We start from the raw sequence: 15408 nt of genomic DNA on the forward strand, positions 1-15408 counted from the left end.
CGAACTCCGTGATTTTGATTTTTGCCGCTTTAACCTCTTGGGTGGAATACTCTATTATTAATAACATTAGGTCAAATGAGCATTTATTAACTATTGACACCCACTTCCTACAGAAAGTGGGGTCATGGCGACCAATGGTTGGGCCGTTTTTCATTCGAAGCCCCCTTGGGATCATTCTAGCTCTGTGGTATTCGCTAAGGGACAGTCCGTGATAATAGTAATCTATTTCACGTTTTTTAAGTTTGAGCAGATCGCGGAATAATTCCTCACAAGGAGCCGCTTCTGCCATGTCCTCCAAAACGCTGCTATACAGGATTCCATCTGCGTCCTTGTCAGTATAGGTAGTTGTTTCCCCAATAGGATATGCTGTCTGTATACAACCCGCACCAGGCTCCATGGGGTCCATGCTGTTGTGTGGTTTGCAGTGGCTGCTCAACAACAAGCCAAGTGGGACTACTGACCTATACTGACAAGGACGCAGATGGAATCCTGTATAGCAGCGTTTTGGAGGACATGGCAGAAGCGGCTCCTTGTGAGGAATTATTCCGCGATCTGCTCAAACTTAAAAAACGTGAAATAGATTACTATTATCACGGACTGTCCCTAAGCGAATACCACAGAGCTAGAATGATCCCAAGGGGGCTTCGAATGAAAAACGGCCCAACCATTGGTCGCCATGACCCCACTTTCTGTAGGAAGTGGGTGTCAATAGTTAATAAATGCTCATTTGACCTAATGTTATTAATAATAGAGTATTCCACCCAAGAGGTTAAAGCGGCAAAAATCAAAATCACGGAGTTCGAGGCGTCCCACAAAACCACACTAAGTGAGGACACTGCCACCGATTGGTTCTCCAAACTTAATGAGCAATTGCACGCATACAAACGCAATCTCATTAAGTTTAAACGAGAAAAAAAGTCTAAAGTTGAAAATGATTACCAGCTAAACCTCATCTATCAATGGACAACACCCCAGCCAATGGGTGGCTATAAAAAACCTTTTTTTAGAAGGTATAACAAGGGTCAGGAGCGCAATTATGGGTCGTCTACTGACTTCAACTCTTCAAATAGCGATGGCGAAAGTCAGTCTGCACATTCCTCAAGCCAGCGTAATGCCCACCCTTTAGGGGCACGCAACAGGCGCAGCCCACAAGGCGGTGGCGCCCCTATACCCGCCGAGGCGGTAAGGAGAGGAAGCAGGGCTACCGGAAGAAAACCACCGGCACCCAAGCCGAAAGCCTAGTGGTGAATTTATCATCATACCCACTAACCCCTGATGAATCTAAAGTCCTGGCTAAAGGTCTTTCATTTACTCCTTCAGTTCCCTTTAATGCCAATAATTGGCATGTTGAACAACATCGTCTGGCCCGGCAATTGCGATTAAAGGACTTTTTTTCAAAACCTCGTGATGATTCGATGGGGACCAAGATTATACCATCCGGTTGGAATGAAATTCCACCTCAACTCAAAAAGATCTTGCCCAGGTCCCAATTCGATCCCCAATCTTTTAATCCGACCATCAAAACATACATACGTATGCTGAATGAAGGTGTGGCATCGGAGATCCCTTAAATGCCTAGAACCCGGGACAATGTAACTAAACCAGAGCGGTTGGCCTTGGATGCTCTGGCAAGTAATGATCAGTTGATTATTAGACCGGCGGACAAGGGTGGGGCTTTGGTCCTACAGGATCTCGATAAATATCACATCCAAGTGATGGCACATCTCAATGACACTTCCACTTATCGTAAATTACAACAGGACCCTTCTTCTCTGTTTAAGAAAGAACTGGAAGTTGTGCTACAGAAGGCTGTGGATTTACAATTGATAACACCACAAATAAAGGAGGCTCTATTACCAGCATACCCCCTGGTCCCTCTTTTGTACACTATCCCCAAGATACACAAGTCCCTGGCGGACCCTCCGGGTCGCCCCATTATCTCCGCCAGGGACTCATTATTTCAACCAGCATCAATTCTTGTGGATAGTGTATTACAGCCATGTATTAGGTCACACCCTAAATATCTTCTCGACACTACCTCCCTATTATGTAAACTTCAATCTATGCCTCAGCTGGAGGATGATGTAAGTATGTTCACGGTAGATGTGTGTAGCCTCTACACAGTCATCCCCCATGATATGGGTTTGGCTGCTGTAAGAGGCTACATTACTGATCACCCTGAATATCGGGGCCCACATGTGGAAGTAATACTCCAATTACTTAAACTAATACTTACAAAAAATTTCTTCATCTATAATGATATGTTTTATCTTCAGCTCACAGGCTGTGCTATGGGGGCGGCGGTAGCCCCCTCATATGCTAATATTTTTATGTTTAAGGTGGAGGAGGACGTGTTTTTTACAGATCATCATGTGGCGGGGCGTATTCTTTTTTACACCCGCTACATTGATGATCTGCTTATATTTTGGAGGGGCCCGGCTATGGATCTGGTGAATCATATTGAACAACATAACTCCACGGGGAGTCCAGTCAAATTCACCTATTCCCATAGCCATGATTGTGTGAAGTTTTTGGATGTGGAAATACGCAAGGAATCGGGTAAATTGGTAACAAGCCTGTATACCAAGGATACCGACAGGAACAACACACTCCACTATACCAGCTGCCATCCTAGGGCATCGGTTAGAGGATTGCCTTTTTCGCAATTATTGCGTACAAAGCACATTAATTCTAATCCATTACAAGCAGAAGCCCAAATGGAAATAATGCTGGAAAAATTCCAACAAAGAGGTTACCCCCAGTCTATCTTAGAGTCAGCCAAATCAAAAGTTATGAGCCTTAATAGAGAAGATCTGTTGACCCCTAAAAAAACTAATGTTTCGGGAGTAACCCGTATGCCATGGGTCACTACATTTAATACTGGGAGTAGAGTTGTTAACTCTATCTCCAAACGCCTTTGGCCTATGGTCAAGACAGACCCGGATCTGGGTCTCCAGAAAACAGACCTGCTATCTTGTTACAAAAGACCTCCTAATCTTAGGGATGTATTGGTGAAAACAAATGTAGTCATTAATCCCCCTAAAAAACAGATGCCTAGGGGTAATGTTAGGTGCACTTGCACCACATGCCGGTTTCTGATTGGGGGACCTACATTCCCACACCCCCAATCTGGTAAAACTATGACCATTAACCACACCCTAACGTGTAATAGCATGTATGTGGTCTACCAGATTGTCTGTCCCTGTGGGCTGTCATACATAGGCAAAACGGAGCGCGCCTTTAAGGAACGTATGGCAGCCCACAGGTCAGCAATCAAGTCAGCTATTCTCAAGGGCTCTAGTGAGCAGCCGGTAGCTCGACATTGGGCTCAGGCTGGTCACTCCATGGCACAACTCAAATACCGTATGATAGACCACATTCCTGCCTCTATTAGAGGAGGAAACAGGGGGTTATCATTACTTAAATGTGAGGCCCGTTGGATCCTTAGGCTTGAAACAGCAGTTCCTAAGGGTCTTAATGATCACACTGGCATCAGTGTACTTTCATTGTAAATATTCCTCACATTATTATTATTCTTGAAGTCAACCACCTATATACATACCCTGTGTATAGTGCTTTTTGATGTTTCTTGTGGTTATTTTTTGTCTATTGGCTCAACACCTTTTCTACTCCTTCATATCTTGTGTATATGTATTTTCTATCTTTTACCTCTTATATGTTATATATTTCTATTGCCCTTTTTCCTTAGCTTTTCATATTCATATTTTCTGATCCATATTTTGATCCATATTTCTTGATTTATGTCAGTCATAATATGTATGTATTTAACAATTGCACTTGGTAACCTGTTGATTGCTGTACGAGTGTACGATGATATCGATTATGCATCTGATTGCGATTAGCAATCACAATAGAGTTTTCCCTTGATTATCGCAAGCAGCAGGCATGCCATGTGGTTTTGCTAAATTATCGCTAATACCGATTGCCCATAGTGGCTAATATTGTCCATGTTGATATAACTTCCATTGTGTGTGCATTTTGCTGCTCTCATATGTATTTACTTGTTTTTAAACGTATGTCATATTGTTTGTTACTCTGGTTGCCTAGATACGGCCACGTGACGCATCGTCACTGAGTCTGGGATGGGTCTCTGAATGATGACGTCACGTGACCAGCGCTGCCGGACGGGTGCGTGGTCCCGCGCGCGGCAAAGCGCCAGCTTGATCCTATATAGGTAAGATGTTTTTATATGTCTGTTTTAAGCCTGATGAAAATGCCATACTAGGCATTGAAACGTTGTTGTCGCATTAAAGGAATCGTTTATACGTGAATGGTGTGCCGCATCCTCTATCCGAATATATATATATATATATATATATATATATATGTATTTTGTAAATGTTAATAAAACAGCCTAAAAGACAAGAACTGTGGTGTAGGATAGATTCTATGACAACTGGCTCACTTAATTGGGATCAGCATTGCAAGAGGTGGCCAAAGTGCTAAATGACAGATTTGCACAACAATAACTCCCTTGGTCAACTCACCAAGATTACAAGCACCAATCAACACTGCGGGAGAGACACAGGCCTCCTAAAGCACAAATTACTTCAGCTGAGACCTAAAGTTAACAAGCTAATTAAGCAACAGCCTTGTGCCGAACAATCACACAGAATAGAGCTGCAATAGCACAGACTCACCACAGGAGGACACCAGGGAGTCCCATACCAGAAACTGAATCTTGGAAAGCTCACAGAAACTGACATAAAAATAATGAGCCACAGCGGTGGCTCATGACACCTATTGGTTTAAATACTGGACATTACTCATTTGGATTTATGCTTCTGATGAAGAAACATCTATTGCGAAATGCATTAAGCATAACTTTTTACAGAAATTGGATATTCAGCTTGAGGCAATCCAGTTGTCCTGGCACAAGCTTCTCCCCGGAATGACCACCATTATGGATCAGAGGCTGGACTGAAAATGCCATCTCTCTTCTGCCATTACATTTGCTGCTTTTTTGCCTGGGATGTGTATTTCATGCAATTTATATATCTCCATTTTGTAAGTGCAATTGTAAATTAAATTTTTCTTGTTTAAGAAGTTATTTGCACTATCTGCTTTCTTTCTCTTGTCTCCCAATACCACACATGTGTTATGGGAGGTCACTTTCATAGGTCTCATCATCTATGCTGTGTTGTATTACCTGGGTCTCCTAGAGTTTTTGGTGACATTTATTTTAATTATATATTTGTTGTTTACAAGAGCGCTTATGTCTGTGTTTACTTTTATCACATCATGTATAAATCTATGCAAGGTAGCACCTCTAATTACAAGCAGCTAGGGTGTGCAGTCGAGAGGCCCTTTGTTACCCTGTATATGCACCTCTGTTACCCTGTGCATAACCCTCTGACACCCTGAGTACGCCCCCTGTCATCCTGTGTATGTCCATTTAGCACTTGTGTATATGTGCCACTATCACCCTGTGTATACTCCTCTGTCACCCATGTATATGTGTCAATGCTGCCATATGTATGTCACGCAGTATATGTGCTACTGTCACCCTGTGTATGCCCCTCTGTAAACCATGTATATGACCCTAAACTATTTTCAGCAGTTTATATAACAAGTAGGAGAAATCCATTAAATCATTTTTATAAAATTGTGAAAGCGATTATCAATGTTGCATCAACATTTTTCTCAGAGAAAACCACTTCAGTATTTACTTGTCTGCTAGAACAACTTCCTACTTACTGTACAGTATATACTGTATGAAGCAGTCATTGGAAAATAATAGTTATACCCTTGTTTGTGCCGTGTCTGTAAGCTTAGTTCCTAGACGCAGTAAACTATTCATTCACGTGAAAGGACATTAGCTGCACTAGAGGATCAGAAGTTGTGTCTAATGAGAAAAACATCTGGATGAGACAGCAGGAGAATATAGTGATATCCAAGCTAATGTCCTGATGCCTGCAGACTATGATGCTAAAAATGCTTAGGTTTAACATAAAGCTATAATAAATAAAATGACTAAATAGTCGAGATTTACACTTTATGCACATCATACTGATTTCACCCTCTGTTGCACTTGTCATTAATCATTTTACAACCAGATTCAGTAGCACTTACTAGAGATGAAGGTATGTTCCGTCTGACATGCAGCTGCTTTTATGACATTTGTGCTGGGATTTATGCTGCAACATATAGTTTTTCACAGAAATACACAGTGGTGGAACTTGTGGATTGTGTGCCCAGTTGCAAAAATATAATTTGGGCCCCCCTCCTCCACCCCAACCCAAGTTCACAATATGCAACATGACAGTGGGTGGCAGGGAGAGGCAGAGGGTGATAGGGAGAGACAGGAGAAGTCAGAGTGTGACAGGGAAAAACAGTGGGTGACAGGGACAGCAGTGGGCTCGGTGCACTACACCTGCTGTAGTTCCGCCTCTGAAAATACAGTTTATATCATCCCCTGCCAAATGTATACTAGAATGAATTCAAGACAATTCTGCCTTGACAATGGGACTAAGGGCCTTAAGTGTAATTGTTTTGAAATATACTCACCTTTCAAAAGTCTTCTGAGTGACGCAGTCCTTCTTCAAATAACTTGCAATACTGTTCCTGAGGGAACTAGAGCATCTCACTCCTTGGGCGAGTGCCGGGTTTCTTCCCATTATCTATATATACACACACACAAGCACACACATAAACAGAAGGTGGTTCCTCCGATCTAGAATAATGTTGATTGCCCTGGTGCTCTCCCATGTATACAAAGCCCAGCATACAGCAGTGTGGAGATGACCACATTCACTGGACTTTATAAAGGCGAAAACCACCACTACTGAACCACTCCCCTATTCAATGTTCCCAAGTTTTCCTGCAAGCCATAGGACAATATACTGAGTGAGAGTTATAGTGACACAGGACAATTAGCAGATTCTTCTACCTCTCCTGCCTGTTCTAGCAGCTTTTACTACAAGTCCCCTCAGAGATGTATTAAGCATGCTTGCTGCTTGCCTGTATTCTGCTATGTGGGGCCCTCATCAGAAAAGGGACAGTTCCATTAAACATAGAAAGTCTTTGAATTAATACTCTAGCTTTCCCTTACTCCAAACCAGTCCGGCATTAAATCAATTGGAACTGTATTACAATTATGGACAGTTATTTTATTCTGTTCTATTCTGGCCATTATATTGAATGGAGCGTTGACAGGGAGGTGCAGTAGTAATTGTCTACACAACAGGTCAACAGGTTTGTTTAGCAAGCTTGTTATTATGTCATTCGCATTAGCACCCTCATTATTCCACATTCCCACAATCCACTGCCATATCCTTTGTTAAAATGTGGGGAGGCAGTATTGTATATCATTGCCAAGGGAGGCATACATCATTGCCTAATAGCATTTAGGCATCTGTGCAAATGAATACTTTGCTTAAAAACATGCAACAAATGGTAAGTCTTAAATGAACATAGCGTGCAACTTTCCCTCATATACAAATAGTTCTGAGGAAATCTACGGTATCATAATTAAAGTAATAGCTTAAATAGATATGAGGGTAAAATGCACTTTTGAAATGAAAAAAATAAAATAAAAAAATAACTGGAGATAATCCGAAAAACTGTATAGGAAATCGCTGCATGAGCTCACGGCACTAACAACAGTTCTTCTTTCATTGTAAATGTCCAGCTTTATCTTCATAAATGATATATTATGTATATATATTTATATATAGCATCATTATTCCTATCTTGTTGTCAGGGACAGTGTTTGCATTTCTTCATTGTTCCCTGTATTTGATTCTGACTGCATTGGTAAGAGTGACTGAAGGCTGTAAACCGCATACCTCCCAACAGTCCCGATTACAGCGGGACAGTCCTGATTATCAGGGCCTGTTCCGCTGTCCCTCCTGCGGCCGGCAGTGTCCCGTGGTGAGGGGGTGCTGTTGGGAGTCCCCCCTGTCTGCTGCTAAGCAGCGGGGAATAAACAGCGTCTATTCCCGCAGCCAGGGGGCTGGGGGCATGGCTAGAGGCTCACAGAGCCTCTGGGTCATGCCCCCATAGCGGCAAAATGGGGGCGTGGCCTCGCGGGAGAGCCGCGAGTATAGACCATGCCCTGGAATTAGGCCACGCACCCCGAAATTTTCAGAGCGTCTACGGCGCGCAGCAGCTATGTCCCGCCTCGGGGACGTCAGAAGTTGGGAGGTATGAAACCGTCTCTTGCAGCTCATAATCCGTTTTCATTATCAGCATCGAATTTAAGAATATATATTATTATTGTTCTTAATTGTAAATGAATGTTTGAAATATAATTGGATTACATTATAAATAAGGCAACATTTGAGGAACTCTCCTTTGACCAATGAAAGTACATTAAGAGGTACAATAAGTGTTGCATATGCCTAGCAGAGAATGTGCCCCTAGAAATGCAAGTTAAATATTGATTTGTGTACAAGTAGGCCTAAGTATACACTGCAATACTGCAAGTCTGCTGGAGCATGCTGCTGAATCCTAACATGTTAACTCCCTAGGGATTTTTGACATGAGCAATGCATTTTGCAGGATAGGGCCATATTCATAGTACATAAATCCGCGTGCTAGTCTGATTGCAGGAGGGCGGAGCATGCACAGGTCCCAGTCTGTGGATGTGGGTCCTGCAAAACTGGGGTCATGTCACCTCAATTTTGTAGGCTGTTTACATCCTTTCCCTGGACCTGCATATCCTAAGGTCCTCAGATGCAGCTGCAGATCACAAAAGTTTACAGGAGGAGACTCTCAGAAGGCGTTCGGGGGCGAGGCCTAAGCATGCCTCCATTAAGCCATGCCCCCATGATGGAAACTGACCCGATTTGCCGATTTCCTCGGAGGGGGCGGGGTTAAAATGACGTGATTATGCCACTTTAGCCCCGCCCCCTCCGCAGAGATCGGAAAATCTGGTTATTTAAATGGCGAGGTGAGGGGGAGGAAGCCGCGAACAGGGTGGGGGTCTCCCAGAAACCGGGAGGGTTGCCCACCTTTCCGGGGGACCGGGAGGGTGACCCGATTTTTGGGACCCTCCCAGAAGCTGTGTGGCTATTAATGTAGCTACAGTACTCTGTGCAGTCCTTACATTTACAGAGGCAAATAGTTTACAAATCAAAAGTGATAAAATGGAGAGTGATAAACAGCCAGCCAAACGTCTCCTACCTGTCATGTCTGTGTGTTTGAAAAATGTCAGGCAGGAGCTGATTGGTTGGTTGTTTATTACTCTCCATTTTATCACTTTTGAAGCTTAGTGCATCTGGCCCAAAATCAGGTTAGTCTCACCTTTTGTATTGCTGAATTAATCCTAGTGATTATCTCACCAGTATCACATTGCCTCTATCAAATTGCAAGTTTGCACATTTGAACCTGTGTGTTATTGACAAGTAATGTACTTTGCTGACAGAGAATCATCCAAGGCATCAGTTAACAGTGAAATTAATTCTATTATAAAACAGGTTACAATTTGTGTATTATCACATGTGATATCAGATGTCATGAATATTATCTTTATAGTACATGAATGGACGCTTTCTAAATAAATAGAAAACCATCATAAGATACTTTCTCTAATATAAGGGTGTTAATTCCTGTCTAAGTAAGCGGAGTCTTGGCCAGTCATCTGCAGTCTTGTGATGTACAGAATAGTGTGTTGGCCTACTCATAGCGTAGTTTTGTTAAATTTGCAATTCTATTGTTGCCAAGGAAATAAATTCTGAGACAGTTAACTCCTGCTGACTTCAGTGAAGCCTGAGCTGTATAATGGAGGCAGGTTTGTTCCCTTCTTCTAGTAGCACTGTACATGGAAACTGTTTCATTGGTACACTAAATATTTAACATTCACTATATAGCTGTGTACACATGGTGCGATTTTGGCTATGACCCATTTTGACTGTGCAATTTCCCTTGAACTCCCCAGAACTTAGAACCATACAATCTTGAGTATCTTCACTTGCATGCACAGTCTATGTGATACCGACCTCTGAGGTTCCCGAATCAGTATCGCAAGTAGGGGAAACACAGTGAGATTTTGGCTAACTTTCTGCACAATTTTGACCATAGTATATAATCTATCCATCTATCTGTTCTATTTACCTGTTCTATCTATCTATCTATCTATCTATCTATCTATCTATCTATCTATCTATCTATCTATCTATCTATCTATCTATCTACCTATCTATCTATCCTTGCAATTATTGGACCCTTTTATGGCGGTACAGATTTTACTTAGGACAGTATCCTATTGAGGAGAACAAAAGTTTCTCATGTACTACTTTGCATTTGTACTGGACATTTTTGTATAAAATTAACCTACTACAATGTATTTAAATGAGCCAAATTAGATCTTGATGATGGCATCTTTTTAGCTGAATAAAAGTATTTCCTATTTTACAGACCACATTTTTTGATCATAGTGGCGGTTTTAAATTGGTTTAAAACTTTTATTGTGGCTTTTGAGATTTAAAAAACTGAATTAGAGGCAATCAGCCAATCAGCGGCAGAGCGATCTAACTGCTGTTCACCTTGTGCGAGGGACTGCACTGAGTTCATGGTGCTGCCATGTGCATGCAAAAATGGGCTGTGGCCTTGCAATTAGGGGCACAGTGAGAAGGAAAAGGAATCGTCACTTCGGAGTCACCAGTGACACCATGGAGAAACCTACACCTTTTGCAGCCCTGCAGGGCTGCCACTGCCTATTAGTGATATTTGAACAGAAAGTGCAGTGTCATTTTGTATATTATATTATTGTGGAAACAGAAGGTTGAACTGAGATGGTCATTGAATTAACTTTATTTTACATATGTGTGACTATATGCCAAAATACAAGCTACAGATGACAGGCAGCAATGCGCCATCAACAGTCATAAATGCAATATGTGAGTATCCAGCAGATTAGCAACTACAGATGATAGGTCCCAGTGTAAACATTAATAAATACATTTTTATTTATTTTCATTTATTGCAACCAGCACTTTGCTAAACTTCCAATTATTTGGAACTAAGAGACCATAACATCACGCCGAGGTGGGCGGGATCCAACTGCAACGGGAAGTACAACACTGTCAAAAGTATTCTCAAAACGCTACAGGCATTGCACGGTGCAAATTTGGAGCATCCAAAGGACACTTTTGTTAGCTCTGCTAGATGGACACTGGCTGCCGAATGCCATTCTGCGCCCAGGTTCAAACTTAGGTGGGTATGCAATCTGCTGCCGCTATTTCTGACGTGGGAAATAGCTGCGGCTCTCTATTCAATAGTGTCATTAACGACAGCATTGAAGCGGGATCACGGCAAAACAGGCCTGACTTCAGAAGCTGTCGGGCCCGTTCTGCCGATAACGACCGTGGATTGTCGTTATCCAGGCCGCAGTTCAACAATCCACGGACGTTTTTGCGGCCACGCACCCTTTGCTATCTATATTAGATAGCAGAGCTTATTGTTGTGGAGTGTGCATAAGCACCGCATGTCCTTCTTTGTAGAACTACAAGTCCCAGCATGATAGCACCTCATGGTACATGTATGTTACTAGGGTGTGCATTTCAAGACACCCTCTCCCCCTTCCACATACCAGGCACCCTGCAATTCAAATGCAGGAGATCTAGGGCAGGGATGGTCCCTTTTATATAACAGATTTAGGAATAAAAAATATTGTACAATGCAAATTAAAATGGTAAGTAAACCAGAATAGTTAACTTATACTACATGATAAAATCATGTTGCACCGGCAGTTGGGGTGGGCCTTCCAATTGTACTTGGACTGCATAGAATGAACCTTGACATGAGCAGATCTAGGGCCAGACGCACTAAGCTTCTAAAGTGATAAAATGGAGCGTGATAAACAGCCAGCCAATCAGCTCCTACCTGTCATGTCACAGACTGTGTTTGAAAAATGCAAGACAGGAGCTGATTAGTTGGTTGTTTATCACTCTCCATTTTATCACTTTTGAAGCTTAGTGCATCTGGCCCCTAGGACTTTAGTTAACTCCTTTCCCTTGATATCACTAAAAGGAGGCCAGTCATATGCTAACAAAGCTTTACTATTCCACAGCCCTAGGAATCCTTAAAACTGAAACATCTCTCTTCAGAAACATGCTAACAATATATTTTCTTACCTTTATGTTGGGCAATACAGTAAGTCATTACATGATTTCTTCATATGATAAATACTACTATGTAACAAATAATGTGTGGCCCATTCCCCTGATTATGAATATGCACGTTGCCAGGGGCAATTCAGAAACAAAATGAGAGGGTTGGGGGGTGGGGGTAGGGTTGCCACCTCATCCCTTTAAAACTGGAGACATATTAATTACACAGGTTCTGTGGCTGGCTCACTTCAAGACTCAATTTCAACTGTTTTTTTTTTTTTTTTAAACAGCCATCAGACTTCATTCCAAATGTATTTTTTTTATCAGCCACAGAACCTGTGTAATTAATATGTCTCCAGTTTTAAAGGGATGAGGTGGCAACCCTAGGTGGGGGGTTGGGGGCACCGTTATTGTTGGGGCATGGTAGTGTGGAGGGGGTTTCACATATTCCCTGTTACTAAGTTACTACACATTACTAAGATGAGAGTTCTAATGAAGATGTTGTCCATAGCAAGGAATCAGATTCTATTAACTTCTAGAAGTTGATAAATAAATAATAATTATAATTTGAATGGTTGCTATGGGCAACATACCATCTTCAATAGCACTTCCATCTTAAATATACCCCATAGTTTACACCTAAACATGTGCCAAATGTTATAGTAAATAAACATCCCACTAATATTTTGAGCAGATTTGGCCCAAGGGTGCTTTTTAGGGAAGCATGTCCCCCAGCTCAGCCTCACCCTTCAAGCATGCTGCTGTGACTTCTATGTATATGACTGCAGGTAGCACTGCTGAAACAGCTGTGTGGCATCAAAACAGCTGCCCTGGATCTGTCTCTGCATGTGGCTCATATCAAAACTGTGAGAAGTGTGATTTTAGGAATCTGTACTTTATGCTTTATGATAAAACATGTGTTGTAACTAAAATAACTTTTTCAGAATCAAACATTGCTTCTGAAGGGATAGGATGACATATCGTCTAGTATGTACCCAGTGTAAGCTCTCCTAGGGGCAGATGTATTAAGCACGGCGAAGAGATAAACTGGAGATAAAGGATAACGTACCAGCCAATCAACTCCCAAGTGTCATATTTCGAGCACAGCTGATTGGCTGGTGTGTTACCTCCTTCCACTTTATCTCCAGTTATCTCTGCGCCAGTCTTAATACATCTGCCCCCTAGTGTGTCAGTCACAGTGCCAATGATTCAGAAAAGGCTTGCCATTACAGAACCCTTCTACTTAGCAAATTGGAAGATTTTCACGCTTCATATTTCATCTACCTCTCTATTCTACTTCAAAATTCCTACATACAACCAATGTCATTAGGAACCTTCAACGTAGAGTAGAGATAACAAAGAGTCCTGGAAGTGATGATGATCTTAACATCATCAAGTCTGTCTGGGATTACATAAAGAGATAGAAGGATTTGTGCAAGCCTACACCACAGAAGATCTGTGGTTAGTTGTCCACACTGTATGGAATAAACTCCTTTCTGACTTCCTTCAACAACTGTCTGCAAAATAACCTGGAAGAATGGATGCTGTTTTGAAAGCAAAGAGTGGTCACACCAAATATTGATATGATTAAGTCTATAGTAATTTCGCAGTCTGGCACTCTCCCTTAGGAACAGCTGCCCCCGGTGCCCTTCAGATATAAGCATACAAACAGAAGAAAGATGGCACTCTGGAGGGAAATTTTCAAATAATTTATAAAAAGTGCAGAAAGTGCTCCAACGTTTCGGGACTGGCACGCCCCTTTGTCAAGGCAGTTACAGGGTGAAACAACACACACAGTGGACTTACCAATATATAATATATATACACACACACACAAACACACATAGACACACTACACTCTGTTTTTTAATGGATGAGGGGCACCTACTGTACCCTTATTATTCCCAGGTTCAGTGGCCTGTGAACACATTGCTTATTTAAATAAAGAACAAAAGCTCAGCACTCATCATAGAAAAACCATTTACCTTACTACATAATTAATAGGCTTTTTAGTTTTTATATATATACAAATCCTTGTCTAGAAAACTCTCTGACATGTAAGTGACATTTTATTTCATTTGATCAACTTACATTGAAAATGCCAGGACTTGCATTGCTATTGCAGTATATTATCACAATCACCAGTAGGTGCAGTGAAACATCTGGAATAGGCATCAGTTATGTCACATTTGGTGAACCCAGAGTACAGTATAACTTACCCATAGAAAAGACTAAAGGTCAATATTTGACATAATATCTTTAAAATACTGTACAGTACCTCTCAATCAACAAAATAATGTCAAGGCTTGTTAAAAGGTGTATACTCATATATATTTACTTACTATCACTGTCCCAGTGTATTTATGTATATGGACATTTTTCCAGTCCAAGAACAGGGTTCCAAGTAGTTAGTATCAATAAGGTTATTTTATGCAATTTTTTGTTTTTTGCTATAAGCATTTGTTTTTCAACTCTACATTTCTATACTCAAAGAACAATTTTTGTTATTTTAATTTAAATCTCTGTGGATATTTTTGCCACAGTATATATACAAATAAACTTTAACGTGTTTAGGAAATCTTTTGAATCAGAATATTTCACTTTCTGAAGGCAATCTGCACTGCTAATGGTAAGAGATATAAGAGTCAATCATTTGTCAATCATGGTGTCTCACTTAAGATGTTACCTCCATTTAAAGCAAACTTCTTAAAATCAGCTGTGATCATTAAAGCTGAAATGACTACAATTAACTTTTTCTTTACAAAAAGCACACATTATGGAAATGAAACTAAACAAAGAGTATACTAATGACTGTATTCTCAGTCACATCAAATAGAATAGATCCCGCTTACCTTTTTCCTAGCACAGGAAGGGTAAGATCTGCTGTCCAAACCTATTTGGCAACATTTTGTAAGCACTGCACCGATAAAGCAATTTATATCACCATAAAAAATATCCAACATAGAGCTAAGCACTGACAGGATTTCCATCTCCTTCTGCTAATGACAGGGAAATGATGTGTTTTAATTTGAGCTTTTCTTATAATTGTTGTGCAAGGAACTGGTTTTCTTTAAACTCCAATGGCACAAAACTGTCAGTTGTAGCTGTTGCCTCCAGCAAAGCATTATGTGTTAAACCCCACAGTATTAAGTAGCATCATATGATATGACATGAGTGAATTTGATCAGCATGAAAGCACCACTCTGGTGATACAATACTGCCTAATATCTCTTCCATGTATTGCAGTGGAGTAGCTACGTTTTGGGCGCCCCCCCGCCGTTAGGGGGGGCGCCCCCCCCCCCGTCGCCGCCCCGACGAGCACCCCTACCCCGCC

General features: G+C 41.4%; 1 protein-coding gene across 4 annotated transcripts in view; it reads right to left on the reverse strand.

Annotated features, from left to right (window-relative positions):
- FRMPD4 (FERM and PDZ domain containing 4) overlaps window positions 1-15408 on the reverse strand; it is a 395081-nt gene that overhangs the window by 123152 nt on the left and 256521 nt on the right. The window contains exon 1 of one of the 4 annotated variants that reach the window (XM_083174317.1): window positions 14927-15061. The exons of the other annotated variants lie outside the window; for them this stretch is intronic. The gene's annotated coding sequence lies outside the window, so the exon portion shown is untranslated. Of the gene's footprint in view, window positions 1-14926; window positions 15062-15408 lie in introns of those variants that run through there. 4 annotated transcript variants of the gene reach the window in all.

This window comes from Crinia signifera, chromosome 2 (genome assembly GCF_055691185.1).
Source record: "Crinia signifera chromosome 2, ASM5569118v1, whole genome shotgun sequence".
Classification (NCBI taxonomy): domain Eukaryota; kingdom Metazoa; phylum Chordata; class Amphibia; order Anura; family Myobatrachidae; genus Crinia; species Crinia signifera.